Here is a 22,146-nt window from a genome sequence, read left to right on the forward strand (position 1 = left end):
TTTAAGCTAAAGTGTATGTGGTGGTGGCGGTGGGAGGAGGGGTTTATATGAAATAAGTTTGAAATGAGGAGGAGATACCTATCCTAGGGGGGAGGGGAGGGGCAAGAGATGCTGAACAGGGAGGAGGGAGACAGAGCTGATGCCAGCAAGGGGGAGGAGGGTGCCAATGCATAGGTGAGGTGAGGTGGGGAGGCAGTGATGCAGATGGAGGGGGCACCACAGCAACAGTTGACTCAGGGCGCCACAACCCATTAAGCTGGCACTAAATAACATTCAAGTAATATTCACAGCCATGAGCTCTGAATAGCTTTATGGATAATCCCAAGTTACCATAGATTTATGGTTGCCAGCTGGTCCCAGATTTTCAGAACTGTGAGATTCAGGCCTGGTTTTACCCCTTGGCATGCAGGGACTTGTAATCTTGCTTTTTTCAGGATATGTAATAGGGACATCAGAACTAAAACCCTGGCATGAACCTATGCTGAAGCTCTAGAGCTAGTTGGCAGCCCTACATAGATTAGAATGGACATGAAATGCTATTTTAATTCATTATATTTTATGCTTCCTCACAGATGCAGCTCCTCAGGTGCCAACTAGGAAAAGTAGGTGTGAAGCACACCATCTGATGTGCTTCAGAGGCCTGCTCCTTCCTCAGGGACTTTTAGAATAGATTTATACAGCAGCAAACAAACTTTAGCTGTGTTCAATAGCACTACTACAGTCAGCTACTATTATAAGTCATTTTTACAGCGCTAGATATACATAAGAAAGAGTCCCCACCCCATGGAATTTACAGACAGGGCAAATAGGCAATTCTGCAAGGGGGCACCTAGATGTAAGTGCCCCAATGGCATGTGGGTGCCCAGATTCCATTATAGAATACAAGCATAAACCCGCACCGACAAACCTAAGTGTAAGCGCACCCATGTATGCCATGTTGATATCAGGTATAAATGGAAGCATCTAAGTGCAAAAATGACAGTATTCTATAATTTGAGCGTGTATGTAGGAGACAAGCCCATGCCCCACCTGTTCTCTGCTTGTGTGAATGTCCGCTTGCAATTATACGCTAAAGCACTTATGCTGCCTTTATAGAATAGCTGCCTAGGGTGCTTAAGTGGTGCACAGTTATAGACTTGCCCATATAGGGCCAGATTCTATATACGGCGCCTAAAATATCCATGTGGTAAACTTTTCCTTCTAAGCATATTCTATAAGTGGCACCTAGATTTAGACGTGGTATATAGAATATGCTTAGTTGATATCCCAGCACCTAAAACTACATGCATCCATGTACACCAATGAAAAAGTGGTGTAAATTCTTGCACGTAGATTTTGCTGCAGTGGGCCATATTCTGTAACTACACGCGTAAATTTTGGAACCTCCATGAAATGCCCATTTCCCAGCCCAAAGCCATGCCCCTTTTAAACTGCACGCATTAGAATTTAGGCGCAGTTCATTACAGAGTATGATTAGGGATTTGTGCGCATAAATTCTAATTATTAACAATTAGTGCTCATTATTGCTTGTTAAGTTCTGTTATCAATGCTGATTATCTTGTTAAGCTAATTAAGTTATGCACATTGTTATGGAATATGCTTAGATTTTGGCTCGAAATGCTAGGTGCACTATATAGATAGGGGGTAGTAGTTTGCCTAAAGTTAGGTGCTGGGATGCTGCATGCTAAATGTGAATTCTGTAAAAGCAGTTGCCCTTATAGAATGCTAGTGTAAGTTCACAGTTATGTGCCTAACTTTAGGGTTATAAGCAGGATGAAAAGAGAGCCTCTTCCTTGATAAAGCATTATGCGAAACTTGGCCATGTCGGCGGGGGTTCCCTGTTACTGTTAAATTGCTGCCTTACAGATAAGTGAATGTTTGGAAAGAATACATATAATGTTTCACGCGTATTTGCACAGCTTTTGATAATTAAAAAAAATATAAGATTAATGATAAAGAAACAAGGGGAGTACATGAGGATTTGCTCCACACCATTTCGCTTGTGCGAAAGAACAATATTGTTCATATGGTTGTGAGAAGCAGTTAATCTGATTTTCCCCATGTACCAACTGGTATGTTGCTAAATCCTGCGTGTGATATAAATGTTTGGGACACTAATTATTTATTGTAACTTTAGGCGTGAGCATTTATGTTAGCCAAATGGTTGATGTAAATCAAGCTTGTCCACCCTATGGCCCACAGGCCAGAACCTGGCCCTCCAAGTGCTTTTTCTGGTCCTCAGAAGCTTGGAAATTCTTGTGCTCACAGCAAGATTCCTGCTTTCCTGCTGCAACTTGGCTGTCTGTAAGCTTGAGCCATGCAGTGCGGAAGTATGGGTTAGTCTTGTGTTTCAAGTTTTGCATATGCACATCCTTGATAGATAGGATAGTAGAGCTGGAGTCCTCCAACGAGCAACTTGATTGGTCTGGAGTTTGGACTGATGTGGCCGTATCAGACTTATTATGTGGGTTGTTATGGCAACAAGGTCACAAAGCTAGATGCCTTGCTTGAGTTGTGACACCAAAGACCAAGTGTTTGTACAGCTCAATGGTTTCTTGTCAAAAACTGCAATTCAGCAAACCGGCCAAATTTCCTGCATTGTGGAGTAGCATCTCCTACCCAAAATCAGGAAATTCGTCTGGCATGTGGGAGCCATAGGAGCAAGTGTTTTTGCTGCCTGCAGGCAACCACAACTGCTGTGAGATTTATAGGCAGGAAGTGTAGGTGACCAGATTTGAAGCTGGTAAGGGTTGCAGTGCTGGCAAAGAAGTGTTTGCAGGGGGGAGGGGATTGGATAGGGGTCGGGCATGGGCAGAATGGGACGTGGCATGAGCTGTGTAGGGGACAGGGCCATAATCTCTCGCTAAAACAGCACTCACCAATCGTTCTGTGGCCACAACCCCAATTCACGCAGGTGAACTAATGATGTCCTATGGAGTGCCCGCCCAGGTTGTGACCTCAAAATGTTGGTTTCACAACCCACAGCTTGGGAAGCTCTGTACTAAAATATTGCTTCTCCTTGGCATCTGTGATACAGTGCTTGCCCAGAAATGCACTTTTTTCCCCTTTAAAATGACCCCAAGGTGTTAAATATAAAGTGTGCCCCTACTATTCTGTTCTCTAAGGAAGAGGAAGGGATTGTAGATGGCATGGATAGGCAGACTAGATAGGCCATATGGTCTTTATCTGCCTTCATTTTGTATATTTCTATGTTTCTTTCACTTCCCAAAGTTTGAATCTCATGGTAGAACTACTTAAGGGCAGGGATCTCCACTTGGATTAACAAATCCATATACATTTATTTAACTCCCTTCATCTTCATAGGTTTGCTGTATATAATTATCTTGGAGCAAACCTGGAATGTTTCACAGTTTGCTGGTGCCAGTGCTGCCTGCTGCTCTTCAGAGAGGTTTTAAGAACTCAGCCTAAGGTTGCATGGCTGTATTCCCATTAGATAACTTGATTTCAAAACTCTATTGATCATCAAATAGGATTGAAGAGAGAAAAATCTATTTTTCATTCTTTCTGAATGATAAAGTAGAGGGTTAACAGTATTTACCAAAAGACTGAAAAAAATGTGAACAGTCTGTCAATGGGCTGGCAGTATCACATCACTTTATGCACAGGCATCCCACATCTGCGGTACGCTGTTAGCAGATGCATGAGCCAATGACTAAACGTTTCAGAAATGTTAATATGCTTACAGTGTGCTAAGCCGGCAGTTGACTTCCCTGGAGGCTCAAAACACCTAGGCTGGGAAGTGAAACACATTGTAGAATTCAGAGGGAGTTAGGAAAAAGGCAAACATGCCATTTGTTTCATGTACTCATCTAATCATGTGGTATATGGCAAGACATTCACATAGGAATGTTTTGGAACACAAAAATACTCTCTAAGTCAATCAGATTGAAAGTATTAAACATGCAGTAGAAAAAGTTTTTTTTTAAACAATCTATATTTTGAATATGGAGGAATATAGATATAAGAACATAAGAATAGCCATACTGGATCAGACTAATAGTCCATCTAGCCCAGTATCCTGCTTCCAACAGTGACCAATCCAGATCACAAGTACCTGGGAGAAGCCCAAATAGTAGCAATGTTCCATGCTACCAATTCCAGAGTAGACAGTGGCTTCCCCCATGTCCATCTCAATAACAGGTTATGGACTTTTCTGCCAGGAACTTGTCTAAACCTTTTTTAAACCCAGATACGCTAACCGCTGTTACCACATCCTCCGGCAAAGAGTTTTCCAGAGCTTAACTATACGTTGAGTGAAAAAATATTTCCTCCTATTTGTTTTAAAAGTGTTTCCATATTACTTCATTGAGTGTCCACTGGTCTTTGTACTTTTTGAAAGAGTGAAAAATCGATTCACTTCTACCCGTTCTACACCACTCAGGATTTTGTAGACCTCAATCATATCTCCTCTCATTCGTCTCTTTTCCAAACTGAAGAGCCCTAACGTCTTTAGCCTTTTCTCATATAAGAGGAGTTCCATCCCCTTTATTCTTTTGGTCGCACTTCTTTGAACCTTTTCTAATTCCGCTATATCTTTTTTGAGACCAGAACTGAATGCAATACTCAAGGTGAGGTCGAACATTAAATTTCGTCTGCCATTTGGATGCCCATTTGGTGTGTTTGTGGGAGGTAAGTTTTAGGGATGGGCTGTCATTTACAACAACAGGGAAAATGTCAATGACATAGCCCATGTCATTGCATGTTGTCATCTTGACATCTTTTGCTTTTTTGTGTGTGCCGATAACCATGCACACTCCTTTCGAAGAGTGCACACACTTTCCCAATAGTGCGTAGGTGTCCGAACCATCAAGAGTTAATGGCCAAAAGACCCCTGAGTAAAACAAAAATACCCATAAATGACATGACAAATGATAGTGAATTAAAAATTCTCTGGCTGTCCACCCCTATTGATTTTATAAACCTTTTTTGTGCCGGAAACCCTGTTTTATGCACATACAAAGATTTTATAAAACAAGCCCAGGAGTTATGTGCAGTACATTTGTGTGCTTATTCTGGGGAGGATCTGGGAAGAGCATGGGTGGAGTCACAATTCAAAAGTAGATACATTCTTTATAAAATGGGCGTGGTTCGCACACATTGTACACATGTACATTTACATAATCTCCTGAGCTGTTATAAATGTCCATGGCTTCAATCTAACCACAATTAATAGCCTCATAGGCATTGTGTGTTTATAAAACAGGCTTGATTCAAATACCTACTTTGCTGTCAAACGTGGGCAGCCTTATACAATTACCCACTAACTGTTCATATCTTGGGTGCTAGAAGTATTTGGCAAGATATTTATGGGACGATAATTTAATTTAACATAAACCCCTTAACTTAGGTGGGTTAATATATTATGACAGACAGCATGATAACCCAATGAATATAAGGGGTCTGTTTAACCATCTCCCCCCCCCCCCCCCCCCCCAGGTATCAAGCCGTTGTGGAACAAGTAATTTTATGTTTCATTAAAACAATTACACCTGTGTACTTAGCTACCTCAAAGACAAAGAGAAGAGACTGTAGAGCAAGTTTGGGCAACACCGTGGCACACAATCATCTTTCTTGTATATCGCTTTCGTTCACATGCCCGTACTGCAAACTCTTGAGCCGGCTGTTAGTTTGGCATTACACATGGTTTAGTGCAGCCAATCTGTATATTTTGAAAATATCTGGGGTATGGCTGCATGTGTAGAGAGGGGACTCCATCCTCCCCGTTGATGTTTCAAACATCAGAAAAGGCTGCTGACTTCTTCCGTAGAGTGTGCTAAATTGAAAATGCCATTTTTTCTGTTTACTGAAATGAAAATGCTTATTGTCTATCTGTAAGGTACATTTGTACCAGTACAAAATATATTTATTTAAGATATTTATAGCCTGCATATTAACTAGGTGGGTTACAAACAACAAACACAATAATCCAATAAACTCATATACAAACAGCATAATAATCATATAATGGTCACATCATCATAAAATACAGGAACAGGAAATTAAAACCCTAAGTATGCCCGTACAAATAACAATGCCTTGAGCTGTTTCTTGAAAAGCAAAACGAGACAATGTAAAGAAGCCTTGGGATAAGAGATGGAACAAGAGGTCTGGAAGAGCATGAGGAGCATAATCGAACGGGGACGACCATCTCTAAGGGCGCCCATCTCTAAGGATGGCGCCACGAAGGGGCGGGGAAACCTGTATTATCGAAACAAGATGGGTGTCCATCTTTTGTTTCGATAATACAGTTGGGGACGCCAAAATCTCAACATTTAGGTCTACCTTAGAGATGGGTGACCTCGGTTTTCGCCGATAATGGAAACCGAGGACGCCCATCTCAAAAATGACCAAATCCAAGGCATTTGGTCGTGGGAGGAGCCAGCATTTGTAGTTTCACATGCCAGGACACCAACCGGGCACCCTAGGGAGCACTGCAGTGGACTTCCTAAATTGCTCCCAAGTCCATAGCTCCTTTCCCTTTTGTGCTGAGCCCCCCCCAAAACCCACTCCCCACAACTGTACACCTCTACCATAGCCCTTATGGGTGAAGGGGGGCACCTACATGTGGGTACAGTGGGTTTTGGGGGGGTTTGGAGGGCTCAACATTTACCACCACAAGTGTAACAGGTAGGGGGGATGGGCTTGGGTCCGCCTGCCTGAAGTGCACTGTACCCACTAAAAACTGCTACAGGGACCTGCATACTGCTGTGATGGAGCTGAGTATGACATCTGAGGCTGGCACAGAGGCCGGAAAAAATGTTTAAAAATTTGGGGGGGGGTTGGGAGGGGGTTAGTGACCACTGGGGGAGTAAGGGGAGGTCATCCCTGATTCCCTCCGGTGGTCATCTGGTCAGTTCGGGCACTTTTTTGAGGCTTGGTTGTGAAAAAAAATGGACCAGGTAAAGTCTGCCAAATGCTTGTCAGGGACGCCTTTCTTTTTTTCATTATCGGCTGAGGACGCTCATCTCTTAATCTTGCCCCAGTCCCACTTTCGGTACGGTGCCGACACGCCCCCGTGAACTTTGGTCGTCCCCACGACGGAAAGCAGTTGACGCCCAAAATCGGCTTTCGATTATGACGATTTGGGCGACCCTGAGAGAAGGACACCCATCTTCCGATTTGTGTCGGAAGATGGGCGCCCTTCTCTTTCAAAAATTCACCTGTATGCCATCTTTTGTAAGCAGGGCTGTGGATTCAGAGTCAGTCAGAAGAAATTTTGGGTGGAGTCAGGGTCGGTAAAAATGCACCCTCAACTTCAAAATAAAGACTTACAACATAATGATAAATGGTAAATTTATCATTTTATACTTAAATATTTTTTTGTTCTGGATCTAAAGTGCTGGTAATGTTTACCAGTACTTTAGATCCAGGACAAAAAACTTACACTGATATCAATTCACTTTTTCCAGGGCCCTTAACCAATAGAGATACACCAACCTGATATGATGTGCTCTCTGATTGGTTGATGGCCAGTATTTAAGACCATCATCTACATAGTAGGAGTCAGAGCTGGCTCTGCAGCCCTGTCTGTAAGTATCCATGGCAGTGTATCTAACAGATAACTTACTCGTATTTTGAGCTGAGTGTTTTTTGTGCAGGTGTAGGTATGGTTTATCAAAGAGTGTCCTCTGCATAGAGGGGAGAAAACTCCGAGGTATACTGATCCGACCAATAAATCCTTCAAGATATGCATTCTGAATAAGGTTGTTTAACTAGGGAGGTATATCAGGAGCATTGTAGTCTTACACATTTGCATATAACTTTCTATATTATGCAAGTACATGTGAATGATAGAAGTCACACGGGTGAAGGGATCTGACTGTTCAAAGCAGCATGTAGCATGTCAGAGGACCTGGCCATGCAAACTAGTGGAAAGCAGGGTGTAGGGTTAATGGAAGCATGAATGTTGACGACAGGGATTTGATGCACTGCTCTTTCTCCCAGCATCCAAAGACAAAGCTCCTTTCATTCTGATAACAAAACACATCCTGTTGGGGACAAGGTCTTCTGGAGCAAAACAATAAATGATAGCAAGCCTTTGCCCCCAGCTCCTGGATGCACTGGTGCCACTGCGAATGAATACCCCAATGTAGTTACCAGAGGTTTCGGCTCATTCTCAGGGCTCCATTTTCAAAGAGGACTGAAAAGGTTCCGGCAGTTAGATGGTTTAATTTTCACAGATTTCTGCATGCACACATTTTTTTTGCTAAATGTGCACTTTTGTTTATTCTGTGTGCAAGTTGGTCATTTGAAACTGCACAGTTGTAAGAATACTAAGTGTAAGATGGATCAGAAGTGTGCCAGTGGGTCAGTTTCTAAAGCAAGTACAAAGAGGTTAGAGAAATGAACGACCTCTCTATTAAAGTGCTTGCTACATGCATTGCTTCCCAATTACACACTGTTCTTGTCACGTAGAAATCCAGTATACACCAGCGATGCTTAATGCTTGTTCATCGGACACCATATGCATCTCATCACATTCGCATTGGCTCCACTTAAAGAGCTGTTTCGTTCTTGTCCTCCAGGCCTGATCATTTCACACCAGCTGACCATTTTTTTCAGCTGCCATCACTCAATGCACTTGCTGGGGATGTGTTACAATTATACCCCGGCCTATTGCATAGGAATAAAGAACCTGATTTATACAAGGGAGCTCTCTCCAATCACCAGACCAAACCCATGGTTTCTGAAATTTGAACTAAGTGTAGTTGTTCACATTTCCCAGAATTCCCAAAATAGGTTTGGTGAAAAATAGAACTGGGGGGAGCCGTGACTGTTGTTCTGGTAGTTTCCTGCTCCCGACCCCACGATCTTACTGTAGAGGTAAATCCCTCCTCCCTGAGATGTGGATTAATTTTTATGTTACCCTCTCTTGCTTAGTTGTGGATTACTGTGCAGGTGTCTTCTCCTCCCCCCAATTGAAATCAAGATTAACCTGCCGGTATCCCCCCTCACAGAAAGATCTGGATTTTTCTGCAGGTGATGCCTGATGTAGGAGGCTTTACTTCTCTGATTCTGCCCCTCATTTTCAGCTGTGCAGCTGCTCAAACTTGTCACTTGCTTTATCATCATGACAGTTCTCAGGAGCTGACGTATGGGTTTCAGAACCACTCTTGTAACAGTAAATCAACCTGTTGCATATCTCCTTTTCAGGGAACAAAGGCGGCCAGGCTTAGTGGGCAGTCCCGCTTGATAAACGGCTGCGATTGAACTCTGCTTACTTGTTCTCCAACAGCTCCCCATCTGGGCAGGACCTGTTGGAAATAAAGGAGAGGCGATCTTTTCTCCTAGTCCTGAATTGGCATGAGAAGGAATCTGAGAAAAATGCCAGATCGTCCCCATTTAGAAGTGAGCTACCCCCTCTTGCTTGGCCAAACCCATCCACTTTCCCTCTTATCATTTTCTTCCTGGCTGTTTTGGTGATAGATGAAGTCAACCCCCCTCCTCTTTTTCTCGTACTGCCGTACACTCTGAATAACTTTCAAATGGGTGCACATATGAAGAATATCTTGGTTTCATTAGTAGTGGTCAAGGGGGCACAGTTGAGACTGACTGACTTTGGTGACCGGGATTTGAACTGTACATAAAGGGGAGTAAATGCCTTTTTTAAAAACTTGGTGACCTGTTAGCACAACCCAGAAGACGATGACCCTTCGCTGTACCATTTGTATCATTCCAGTGCATTTGTTCTGAAATCCTTCAGATGACTGTGAAAAACATGTAGGAAATCAGTTTAAAATATATTAAAAAAATTATAACAGTCTTCCTGTGGAAAAAGAATTGAAAACCTATCAAGTTAAGCACTGAAGACATTAAGTTCAGCACAGATATAAGAAGCATAAAACTTAAGAAAAGCAATGCCAAGTCAGACCAAGGTCCATCAAGCTCAAGTTACAAGTATCCAACAAATCCCAAAACATTGATATGTTCATTATAGCACCTTATAGCAATGGCTTTCCAAATTCTACCCAGCTAATTTTTTTTATGGACTTTTCCTCCAGGAACTTGTCAGAACTTCTTTTGAATCCCTCTGGGTTAGTCACCTTGACCACATCTTCCAAAAAGAGATTCCACAGCCTAATTATATGCCATGTAAAAAAAAAAATCCCAACCCTTTCTACACTTTATTTTCAGTCTGCTGGTCATTAGTTTCTCCATAGTTTTTAATTTCCAGGGTCAAGGTGAAGGTAGCAAAGTTTTTCATGTTGGGTGTAAGAATAGATATTTGAACTTGCAGAGAATCCAGCTTTCTTAAGAAACCACATGGTGTCCTGAACCTTGCATCACATCATTGAAAGATTATTGTGAGTGTAGGAGGTTATAGCTCATTCAATACATAGCATGTGATTCAGCATTAGTTTCTAGAAGATGATGCTAATTAGTTTTTAAATTAAGAGGATCAATTTGCAACACAAAATTCCCTAATGCTGCAGAGAGTGGACTCCAGTGGAATTGCTGGCATTTTTTACTGGATCAACCTACATATTGCTTTCTAATATACTTCCTGGGAACTGTGGGGGGTCAGCTTTGTAGTTTTCCTTACACAGCCCACATTGATCTCTTGCATTTCCTAACTGCTGACTCCTTGCAAAGGTATAGAAGAACTATAATAGATATAATCAAAGCAGACAACTCTTTGAATGAACGCATGTGAGAAAGACTGTGTGTGTGTAGGAGTTAATAAAATGTAATGTCATGACACCTAAGCAGGGAACCTTTGGCCTAGCTTGTGTGTGTTCATCTATGGCAACCTCCTTTCCTTTTGGGTTGAATTCTCATACTCAGAAGTAGCCAGGACTTTAAAACATGAGCCCACATAGAGTAGTATTGCACACTCATTATCAGATAGGAGGTAGGATAAGAACAGAAATTAAAGTCAGGTATATGGACTCCAATCCCAGTAGCAGTCAGGCCCTATCGTGCTTAGTTTTTGAGAGCAGACAGACACAGGGTGGTTTGGCCATAGGCTAAGATACATCAGTGAGAGAGGACAAAAAAAAGTGTTTTAAATTATTTCAGAGGAACCAATCAGAATAAGTCACATTATCAGGAAAGCAGGATCAGGAAGTTTCTTGCAATGGCTTGAAAGCTGTGGCCCCTTCATACATGAAGAGAGTGCCCTGGGGGGGGGGGGGGTAAGTATATGCAAATATAAGGGGTTGTCCCAGGTATCAGGGTGGTCCATCACTGGATTGCATCCCAGAGCCCCCACAGGATATACAGTATTTCTATCCAGTCCTCTCCCTTAATCTCTCTCAGCATGCACACCTGTCTTCAAGAGAGCAGGTTCTCCACGGGGTTCAGGGGCTTCCATTCAAGGTCCTGGCACAGTAGTTCCTCCAAAAGATAACTCAGAGACCTGAAGGGGGGTGCACCAATTCTCTTTACCATCTCCAGTGCAAAATAATTGCAGTTCTGAGATAGTTTTTCAGTCCTGAGATTGTACAGCATTGGGTAACACTGTAAGCTCCATACTTTACCTGTATTTGTGTTTGTGATTCCTTTAATATAATCAGTCTGTAGGATGATTGGCTTCCCAGGTGCTGAGATACACCAGCTCTATCCGGAATAAATCTTTCTGTGAGCCTGATATTCTGTGCCTATAGAAAGAATCTTCGATGACCAGTCCCTATTGGCAAATCACTAACTTCTTCTGTTCCTCAGCTTAACCATACTTGATCAAAAATACCAGTTGAGATTCTTCTACTAGGAGAATAAGAGGATAAGTTATTTGTAACGAACTGCTGTCTACTTGAGTTGTGTATGATTCCTAGTGATGCATATAAATTTTAAAATGGCTTCTACTTTCAAGATTTTATAAAGAACGTTACTAAGCAATCCAGCTAGATAGGACAGAAGTCTTTCTTCCGCAGTGATGCACAGTATACATCTTTTCAGTGCCAGATGCATGTACAGTATGACTGCGCTGCCTGTGTGTGACATGTTTACAACTGAAAGGAAGCATCCTGAGGAAGATTGGTAATTAAAACCACGCTACTTCAATGGGCATATGGCAAGCGAGAAATATTGTAGGTCACTGATGGCATCATTAGTTAACACTGTCTGGATTGTATATGAATGAACTAAATAAAATCTAGAAAGTGGTTAACAGTGTTTACTTGCTTAATTCTGTTCCTGTTGCCTTCTCAAGCCCACATGGTTGTAATCCGAGTACATGGCAGTTTTCAGTTGTCTTAACAACGGAGTAACAAGATCGTAAATGCTAATGTATTTTACTGTTATTTATAACCAAAGCTGGTAATCATGTTTTTAATATAAAGGTAAGTGTTAAATGCACAGTACATTGGGAATCACGATAGAGAGGTTTCAATAATGGTGAAAGAAAGCCAAGAGTGTTCAACTGGAGAACAGAGTAAAATATGCAAATTATCCCCATTAACTTCAAAGCAGCCTGTAGATTCAAGGAAAAAAAGACAATTTGAAGTGTCTGTATACAAACGCTAGAAGCCTTCAACATCTTCAGTCCTTCTGTGACTGTTCTCTTGTGCTTGACTGCTTAAATATTAAATGCTTTACTTTTTTGTCTATTTAGATTGTAAGCTCTTTGAGCAGGGACTGTCTTTCTTCTGTGTTTGTACAGCGCTGCGTACACTTTGTAGCACTCTAGAAATGTTAAATAGTAGTAGTAGTAGTAGTAGTAGTAGTATATAGCACTAAATGAAGAGGTAGATATAATAGGCATTTCAGAAACATGGTGGAAGGAGGACAATCAATGGTACACTGTGTTAGCAGGGTAAAATTATATTGCAGTGGATCAAATTGGGGGGGGGGGGGGGGGGGGGGGGGGGTTGTTGTGCTATATGTTAAAGAGGGAATTGAGTCAAACAAAATAAATGGATAGCAGAATGGAATCTTTATGGGTAGAATTCCAGGTGTGAAGGGAAGGAGTATACTAGTAGGATTGTGCTACCGTCTGGAACGGACAGAGAGATGAAAATATGTTTACAGAAATTAGGAAAGCTGGCAAATCGGGCAACATTATTATAATACATCAAGGAGTGCTAGGGAGGTAAAATTTCTCGATATCTAGATATAATAAATGACTACTACTTGGAGCAACTGCTCCAGGAACCAACAAGAGGGGGAGCTATTTTAGATCTAATCCTTAGTGGAATGTGGGGCATAGTATGATAGGTAATGGTGTTGGATCAAATTTGAGCTTCTGGAGTGAAGTCACTAAGGAAATCTACTGTAGCAGCTTGGAAAATGGTTAAAAAGAAGCTGAAAGAATCGGCTGCAAAGGTTAGGACTTTAAATCAGGTGTGGACGTTGTTTAATACCATCGTAGAAGCCCAGACTAGATGTATTCTATGTATTAGCAAAGGAGGAAAAAAAGAGCAAACGCCAGACAGCATGGTTAAAAGGTAAGGTGAAAGAGGCTATTAGAGCCAAAAGAACATTCTTCAAAATATGGAAAAAGGATCCAAATGAGGAGAATAAGAAGCAACATAAGCACTATCAACCCGGTTAGAATGCATTGATAAAGACGGCTAAAAGAGAATATGAAGAAAAACTTGCAGTGGAGGTGAAAACTCATAGCAGAGCTTATGACACAGTTCCCCACAGGAGGCTCTTGAATAAACTTGAGAGGCTGAAGATAGGACCCAACATGGTGAACTGCATTAGGAATTGGTTGACGGACAGACGTCAGAGGTTGTGTTAAATGGAATTCACTCGGATGATGGAAAGGTGAGTAGTGGAGTGTCTCGACTCTGGGCAAGTCACTTAACCCTCCATTGCCCCTGGTACAAAATAAGTACCTGAATATATGTAAACTGCTTTGAATGTAGTTGCAAAAACCTCAGAAAGGCGGTATAACAAGTCCCATTTCCCTTCCCTTCCCTCAGGGATTGGTGCTGGGGCCTATTCTATTCAATATATTTGTGAGTGACATTGCTGAAGGGTTAGAAGGTAAAGTTTGCCTTTTTGTGGATGACATCAAGATTTGTAACAGAGTGGACACCCCGGAGGGAGTGGAAAACGTGAAAAGACGCTAGAAGAATGGTCTAATGTTTGGCAATTAAAATTCAATGCAAAGAAATGGAAAATGATGCACTTAGGGAGTAGAAATCCATGGGAGACGTATGTGTTAGGCGGTGAGAGTCTGATTTGTACAGACGGGGAGAGGGATCTTGAGGTGATAGTATCTGAGGATCTGAAGGCGATGAAACAGTGTGACAAGGCGGTGGCCATAGCCAGAAGGTTGCTAGGCTGTATAGAGAGAGGTGTGACCAGCAGAAGAAAGGAGGTGTTGATGCCCCTGTACAAGTCGTTGGTGAGGCCCCACCTGGAGTATTGTGTTCAGTTTTGGAGGCCATATCTTGCTAAGGATGTAAAAAAAAATTGAAGCGATGCAAAGAAAAGCTACAAAAATGGTATGGGATTTGCGTTACAAAACGTATGAGGAGAGACTTGCTGACCTGAACATGTATACCCTGGAGGAAAGGAGAAACAGGGGAGATATGATACAGACGTTCAAATATTTGAAAGGTATTAATCCGCAAACGAACCTGTTCTGGAGATGGGAAGGCGGTAGAACTAGAGGACATGAAATGAGGTTGAAGGGGGGCAGACTCAAGAAAAATGTCAGGAAGTATTTTTCACGGAGAGAATGGTGGATACTTGGAATGCCCTCCTGCGGGAGGTGGTGAAGATGAAAATGGTAACAGAATTAAAAAATTTGTGGGATAAACATAAGGAATTCTATTCAGAAGGAATGGATCCTCAGAAGCTTAGCGGCGATTGGGTGGCAGCACCGGTGGTTGGGAGGCGGGGCTAGTACTGGGCAGACTTCTACGGTCTGTGTCCTGAAAATGGTAGATAAAAATCAAGGTCAGGTATACATAGGTCAGCAGTTTTAGTGGGTGCAGTACACTTCAGGCAGGCGGACCCAGGCCCATCCCCCCCACCTGTTACACTTGTGCTGGTAAATGTGAGCCCTTCAAAACCCACCAGAAACCCACTGTACCCACATCTAGGTGCCCCTTTCAAACCTTAGGGCTATGGTAGTGGTGTACATTTCTGGGGAGTGGGTTTTGGGGGGGGGGGTTGGGGGGGCTCATCACCGAAGGTAGGGGAGCTATGCACCTGGGAGCGATTTGTGAAGTCCACTGCAGTGCCCCCTAGGGTGCCCAGTTGGTGGCCTAGCATGTGAGGGGGACCACTGCATTACGAATGCTGGCTCCTCCCATGACCAAATGCCTTGGATTTGGTCGTTTTTGAGATGGGTGTCCTCGGTTTCCATTATCGCAGAAAACCGGGGACGACCATCTCTAAGGTTGACCATCTCAATATCCTAAATGTTGAGATTTGGGCGTCCCCGACCGTATTATCGAAATGAAAGATGGACGCCCATCTTGTTTCGATAATAGCGGTTTCCCCGCCCCTTCGCCGGGACGTCCTTAGAGATGGGCGCCCTTAGAGATGGTCGTCTCCGTTCGATTATGCCCCTCCACGCTACTATGTTTCACTCATTCAAAAAAAATAAATACCGAGGACACTCAATGAAATTGCATGGAAATACTTTTAAAACAAATAGGAGGACATATTTTTTCACTCAAAGAATATTTAAGCTCTGGAACTTGTTGCCAGAGGATGTGATAATCATATCTGGGTTTAAAAAAAGTTTGGATAAGCTCCAGGAGGAAAAGACCATAGTGTGTTATTGAGATGGACATGGGGGGAAGCCATTGGTTGCCTTGGGATTGGTAGCGTGGAATGTTGCTACTAATTGGGTTTCTGTCAGGTACTTATGACCTGAATTGACCTCTTCCTGAAGCAGGATACTGGGCTAGATGGACCATTTGTCTGATCCAGTATGGCTATTCTTACATTTTTATGCTCTTTTGACATGTTCCAATGTACAACATTCCTTCTCAGAGGCCATTAAGCTCTATTAGCTTGGGTTACGCCACTTACCTTCTGTGATAGCTGCATATGCACTCACAAAAAGCCAACATTGCACTGGGAACTTGTTTGGGTAAAGGAAGCTTTAGGGGAAGGAACTCCCTGATGCTTAGTTTGCAGGGTTGCCAACTCAGCTTGTACTTATTCCTGGAGGTTTCATCAACTGATGTAATTGTTTTAAGGACTGAACTTATTTATTTTGGAGAAAGTAGCTAACTTTCAGTTGGCATCCATCAAACTCAAAAATAAGCATAGTGTGGGTATGTTTTTAATTTTTCACATGCATGTGACATTCAGTCACATTACATAAACACAGCGTTGTTGAAAAATCATGGGTAATGCTGTGAATCTTATTTTTAAAAGGATATCGGAGATTAGTATATCTTCTCCCATTCAGTTCTTGGTATGTTATGAAACAGTTGGCACATCCCAATTGTATTCATGGTACTCAAAAGAAATGAATATTGGTGCATTTGTATTACTGAAGATGGGTTTCCTAAAATCAAGTTTCTGTGTTCATGTTCTCTTTCCAAGGTGCTCATCTCCAGGAACATATGAAAGCAATAAGAAGCTGATAATGAAATAAAGCAGATTCACTAGTCAATATTCATTTTTGAGAATTCCTTAGGAATTTTCTCCAGAACTGCTTCTGGCACTCTTGACCTAGAGGTTAACTTTTTAGCTCTTGGAGACTCCTTTTCGATTTCCCAGTGAAGCTGCATTTTATGCTGACTATTATGAACCTAGATACATCAGACAAAACAGAAAACAGGATATACGTTAGATTAGTGCCATGAGTATATCTTCCATTTAAGGATATTGCTGCTGATACAAAGGATTTTGTTGTATTTTGTAGTAGCATAAAACCATGCAGGAATAAAAATATTTCTTATTGATTTAAAAAGTGCACATTTGGGGGTATGTTTACTAAGGTGCGTTAGCGTTTTTAACGCGCCTGTAAATTTAAGGCGCGTTAAACACTAATGTGCTTATATGTTTCTATGAGTGTTAGTGTTTAACGCGCGTACACCATTTACACGCGTTAGAAACAGTAACGCACCCATAGCGCCGCTTAGTAAACCTAGCCCTTGAATTTTTAATTGACACTATTAAAACCTACTTTAACAGAACTCCTGGGATTCAGCATCTTCTCTTTCCTTTAGCACTTTCTGCTCCTTTATGGAACGGCAACCAAAGTTTTTATCGGTACAGAATGACACATGGACTGGCTCCTAAAGGAGGAGAGAAAGAATAGAATCTGGGGTCTTGTTCTGTAATGCTTCATGTACTATGGTGCTATTTTGTATTTGAGAGAAATTCTAGGGTACACAATTGGAGATTGGTTCTAGGAGGATGTTTAAGAAGGCTGAAAAATTGCTTGGCTCAAAAGAGGGTTGATGCTTCTTTGTTCACTCAGAAGTATGAGTTATACATATAAGAATACAGACCATTCTTTCAAACTGTTCACATTTTATAAGAAGGGACTAGGAGGATGCGTATGTGCCATAATGGGGGGCCAGTAGGGATGGGCACACAGAAAATTGTTTTTGTGTTCAAGTTTTTTTTGTTTCAAACAAATGTCATTAAGAGAGCACACAATGGACTAAATTCGACCATCCACCCAAGCTGAGAAAAATGATTTCTATTGTCATTCATAAGCAACTTATGTGTAACAGTAAAATGTGTTAATGGTTAATTATCAGAAAAAGGGGTCACGATGCCATTGCAGGATGTAATGAATGCATCCAAGTTTAAACCTTTTCCCTCTGGTCTTTCCAAAATTAAACTGCAGCGCCGTGGATTTATGGCTTCAGTAGGAAGGAAATGATGTTGGTGAAAGCTGTTGACAGGATGCCTTGGAACAGGGTTAAACAAGGAGAGTGAAATGTTACTTTAAGATGAAATTTTAAGCTTGATCTTTCACCTGCCCTTTTTTTTCCAGAAAAGGTTTGTTTGTATTGAGTAAACTGCAGAGCTGGGCAGAAGGCCAGGGGAAGTATTAGGCCATACTTTGGCTCCCCGCCCTTGAACTGGGGAGAAAGTGAGGAAAACCTTGGTCAAACAATGACGTGGTCATTATGACTCTAGCCACAAGACTAATCCACAATCGCATGGCATGCTTCAAAGGATCACAGCCTTCACACAATTTGTGAAGTCAAAGGAAACTGCAGTCTATGCTATTGGACAGCAAGCTGATCTAAACATAACCCAAATTCTGAACTGTGGTAGTATAAAGTAAAACCCTTGGATAGCTTTTTCAGTAGTGTCAGCACTGTTTGCCATATAGATAATAGTTTTTTCATTGAGGTATGCCAGATTTGCTTTAAGCTATCACTCCATTGACTCAATGGATTCTTCAAAAATAAGCTACCAGAGAGTTGCAAGAGGTATAGTATAACACCACTTTGAAAATTAAGACTGAAGGCCAGCAAAGTCGGGGGGGGGGGGGGGGTGCTGAGCAAGATGGCGGCTGTGTCACTGTGCTCAGCATGTTGCCTAGACATTCCTTTCCCCTTTCGTTACGGGCAAAAGGAAAGATAGGCTACACGCCTTGGGGGGCAGTTTCCTACCTCTTTGACGGTTGGCCCTATAGATGAATATGCTTTTTGAACCTTTAACCTGTCTGGAGTCCCCACTGGGTGGACGTTGGGAGGAACACTGAAAAGAAGAGAGTCTGTGTTTCCCTTGGCTGAAGAAGCATTGTTGAGCCTTAAGGAGCATAGATAACTCCATACCCTGAAACCGCGGCCTCAGAGGAAGTGGTGGAACAGAGGAGCAATACACTGCCAAGTGGTGCGCTGGGTTCTCCAGTATCGGGGGGCAGAATCTGCCATGTGGTTGCTGGATTGGCCAATGTAAAACAACTTCCAAACCTGCTTTTGGGCTCTTGAGCATGCAACATGGAGCAATGGTGCTAGATTTACAACCTCTTCAGCATTATTTGCTTCAAAAACTACAAGTAATTACTCTTGAAATGTATGGTTATCTATTAATAATGTGGGGAAGGCTCTGTTTGACCAATTGAAAGGTTTTGGTATTCAATTAACCAAATTATCTGAGGTAACCTCAGAGCATACTAATCTGGAAAATTTTACAAAGAGCAAGAATTTGTACTTCATAAAGTTTCCACATAAGAACACTAACCACTGCCACCACCTCCTCCGACAGTGAGTTCAAGAGTATAACTATTCTTTGAGTGAAATAATATTTCCTCCTATTTGTTTTAAAAGTATTTCCATGTAATTTCATTGAGCATCCACTGATCTTTGTACTTTTTGAAGGAGTGAAAAATTGATTCACTTCTATCTGTTCTACACCGCTCAGCATTCTACAGACCCCAATCATATCCCCCCTTTCACCAGCCGTCTCCCTTCCAAGCTGAAGTGCCCTAACCTCTTCAGCCTTTCCTCATATGGAAGGATCTCCATCCCTCTCATCACCTTTGTCATTCCTCTTTGAGCCCTCTCCAACTCTGCCACATCCTCCTTGAGATATAGCAACCAAAATTGAACGCAGTAGTCGAGGTGAGGTTGCACCATGGAGCGACACAGAGGCACCACAATACTCTTGGTCTTATTTTGCATCCCTTTTCTAATAATTCCTAGCATCCTGTTTGCCCTATTGTCCACAATGACACCTAGATCTTTTTCTTGAGTACTGTGTCTCCAAAGGATATGTTTAAGAAATATTTGGTGGGTATTTGGGGATTTTCGGTAGACCAATTGGCTTCGGAGACCCATGTGTTTTATATCCCTCCTCTCCTATTGGAGTTGTGGGAGAAGAACAAGCTGAGGAACAATTGATATCTTCAGATAGTTTGAATATCTCTGGGTGCCTCTGAAGCTTTTGGTGATAAGCTTCAAGTGGCTACTATGAATATAACTTTCATCTTGGAAGTAGATCATGAACTGATTTTGAGGAAGTTTTATAGACATTGGATTGAGTTATTTTATAATATATTGGTGTGGATCTTTCCAGATGTGGCCAGGGTCATACAGAAGAAGAGGAAACAGTTCTTGCTGTTATGTCTAGGGCTCAGAAGGTTTTCTTGTAAGTGTGTAATCAAGTAATGCCAAATATGTCTTTATAAATCTCAATCATCCTTCGGGTAAGGAGACCTAAGTACAGCTGGATGGTGACTTGCTCTCTGTCTGGATGTCTGCAGTGATTAGATTATCCATCAGCACACTTACTGATTTTCCTATTTCTTCACTTTTATTTTCTCCTTTTGATTGGCGTTCTCTAACCCTCCCTTCCCCCTATTTTGAGGACTTTTAAGTACCAGAGGTGAAATTTTGTTACTTTGCAGATAGAACATTTTTATTTATTTGTTTTCTATGTATTGCTAACAGAAATTTTTGCCTTTTTGTTCTGGTAATTGCTTGTCAAGTGTACATTTGTGATGTTTTGTTAAAATTTGCATAGATAAAAAAAATTAAGAGAAAATGAAGGGCTTCTTTTGCAAAGCTGCGCTAGCGATTCCCACGCGACAAATGAGAGGAAGCCCATAGGAATTGAATGGGCTTTCTCTCATTTGCCGCTTCGAGAATCAGTAATGCAGCTTTGTAAAAGAGGCCTTAAGAGAGAAACAAAATATTAAATAGAAAATTAAGAGCCAAAAAAGGTAAGGGGTCAGTATTCAAACTATTTTAATCAAGCAAGGTATTCAAAGTATTTTAACCAACCAAGGTTAAATCACCTGTGCGGGCTATCCACGGATACTAAGTGGCAGTTAACTGGATAATGGCACTGAATATCCCCTGTAACCGCTTAAGCCGAAACCAAGTATGTTGCGGGTGGTCCAGAGTGGAGTTGGCACTTACACACTTAAGTGCGATATTCAGCACTAAACTGCATACGGTAATTGGGCAAATCAGACTGCATAAAACTCAGTCCTGTCTTTGTCCAGTTTCACTTATCCAGTTATGGGCTGAATATTGGCCTTAACCGAATAAGTGCCATCTGGCTATACATACTTGGATATTCACCTCCAGTGCCCGAATGTGGCTAAGCATTGAATATCTGGGCATAGAGGGTCCTTTTACAAAGCAGCAGTATGCCCAATGTGGGCATACCACTTGCTAAAAGGGAAGTACCATTGGGCTAATGCAACAGCCCTGTGGTAGTTCCCACCCTCAGCGCATGTGTACCCAGCAGTAATTGGGCAGTGCCACAAAGACCTGCCTTTTACCCATTACGGTAAAAGGGGGCCTCGGCATGCATCAAAAACACAGCCCCCCCTTTTGCCACAGCTTCGTAAAAGGGGCCCAAAGCCAGCGATGGCCAAAAAATCGCTCACTGCCACCAGCTGAATATTTATTCCTAAATTCTCAGGCTTCATATTCTGATCTGACTTGCAGTAAAGTCAGTGAAAACATGATTTAGCCAGTGAGCTGAACAGCAGAATGATCAGGTTCCACTTCTGGGTGGAGATGCTCCCTCTTATTAGCTCTAAAAGTTACCTACCAATATAAAAACTGAGGGGGTCTTTTACAAAGGTGTGCTAGCGTTTTTAGCGTGTGCTAAGTTTTAGCATGCGCTAAATGCTAGAGACACCCATATATTGAAGTATAAACCTTCAACCTTAAACATCCCAAACCACTCTCTCCCAATCTTGGATAGCCTAAAACTGTTTGGCGTCATAATTGACCGCAATCTGACACTTGAAAGTCAAGTAAATTCCACTACAAAGAAAATGTTCCACTCAATGTGGAAACTTAAACGTATAAAACATTTCTTCCCACGAGACGTATTTCGCAACCTAATACAATCAATGGTACTAAGCCATTTAGATTACTGCAATGGAATCTATGCAGGTTGTAAAGAACAACTAACAAAGAAACTTCAGACCGCACAGAATACAGCAGCCAGACTGATATTCGGAAAACCAAAATTTGAAAGTGTCAAACCCCTTCATGAAAAACTGCATTGGCTTCCCACCGTATTGCCTTCAAGGTTTGCACTGTTGTCCACAGGATTATTTACGGTGAAGTTCCTGGATACATGTTGGACCTCATAAAACTACCACCCAGAAACCGTACCAGCCTATCCCGAACTTATTTAAATCTGCATTATCCAGACTGCAATGGACTTAGATACAAATCAACTTATGCATCCAGCTTTTCTTACATAAGTACACAACTGTAGAACGCTTTGCCCCAAACCGTGAGATCTATCAATAACCATCTTAAATTCAGG

General features: G+C 41.9%; 1 protein-coding gene across 2 annotated transcripts in view; it reads left to right on the forward strand.

Annotated features, from left to right (window-relative positions):
- The window catches only part of APLN (apelin), a 45,876-nt gene that overhangs the window by 13,108 nt on the left and 10,622 nt on the right, over window positions 1-22,146 (forward strand). The gene's annotated exons all lie outside the window — the stretch shown is intronic.

This window comes from Microcaecilia unicolor, chromosome 7, assembly GCF_901765095.1.
Source record: "Microcaecilia unicolor chromosome 7, aMicUni1.1, whole genome shotgun sequence".
NCBI lineage: Eukaryota > Metazoa > Chordata > Amphibia > Gymnophiona > Siphonopidae > Microcaecilia > Microcaecilia unicolor.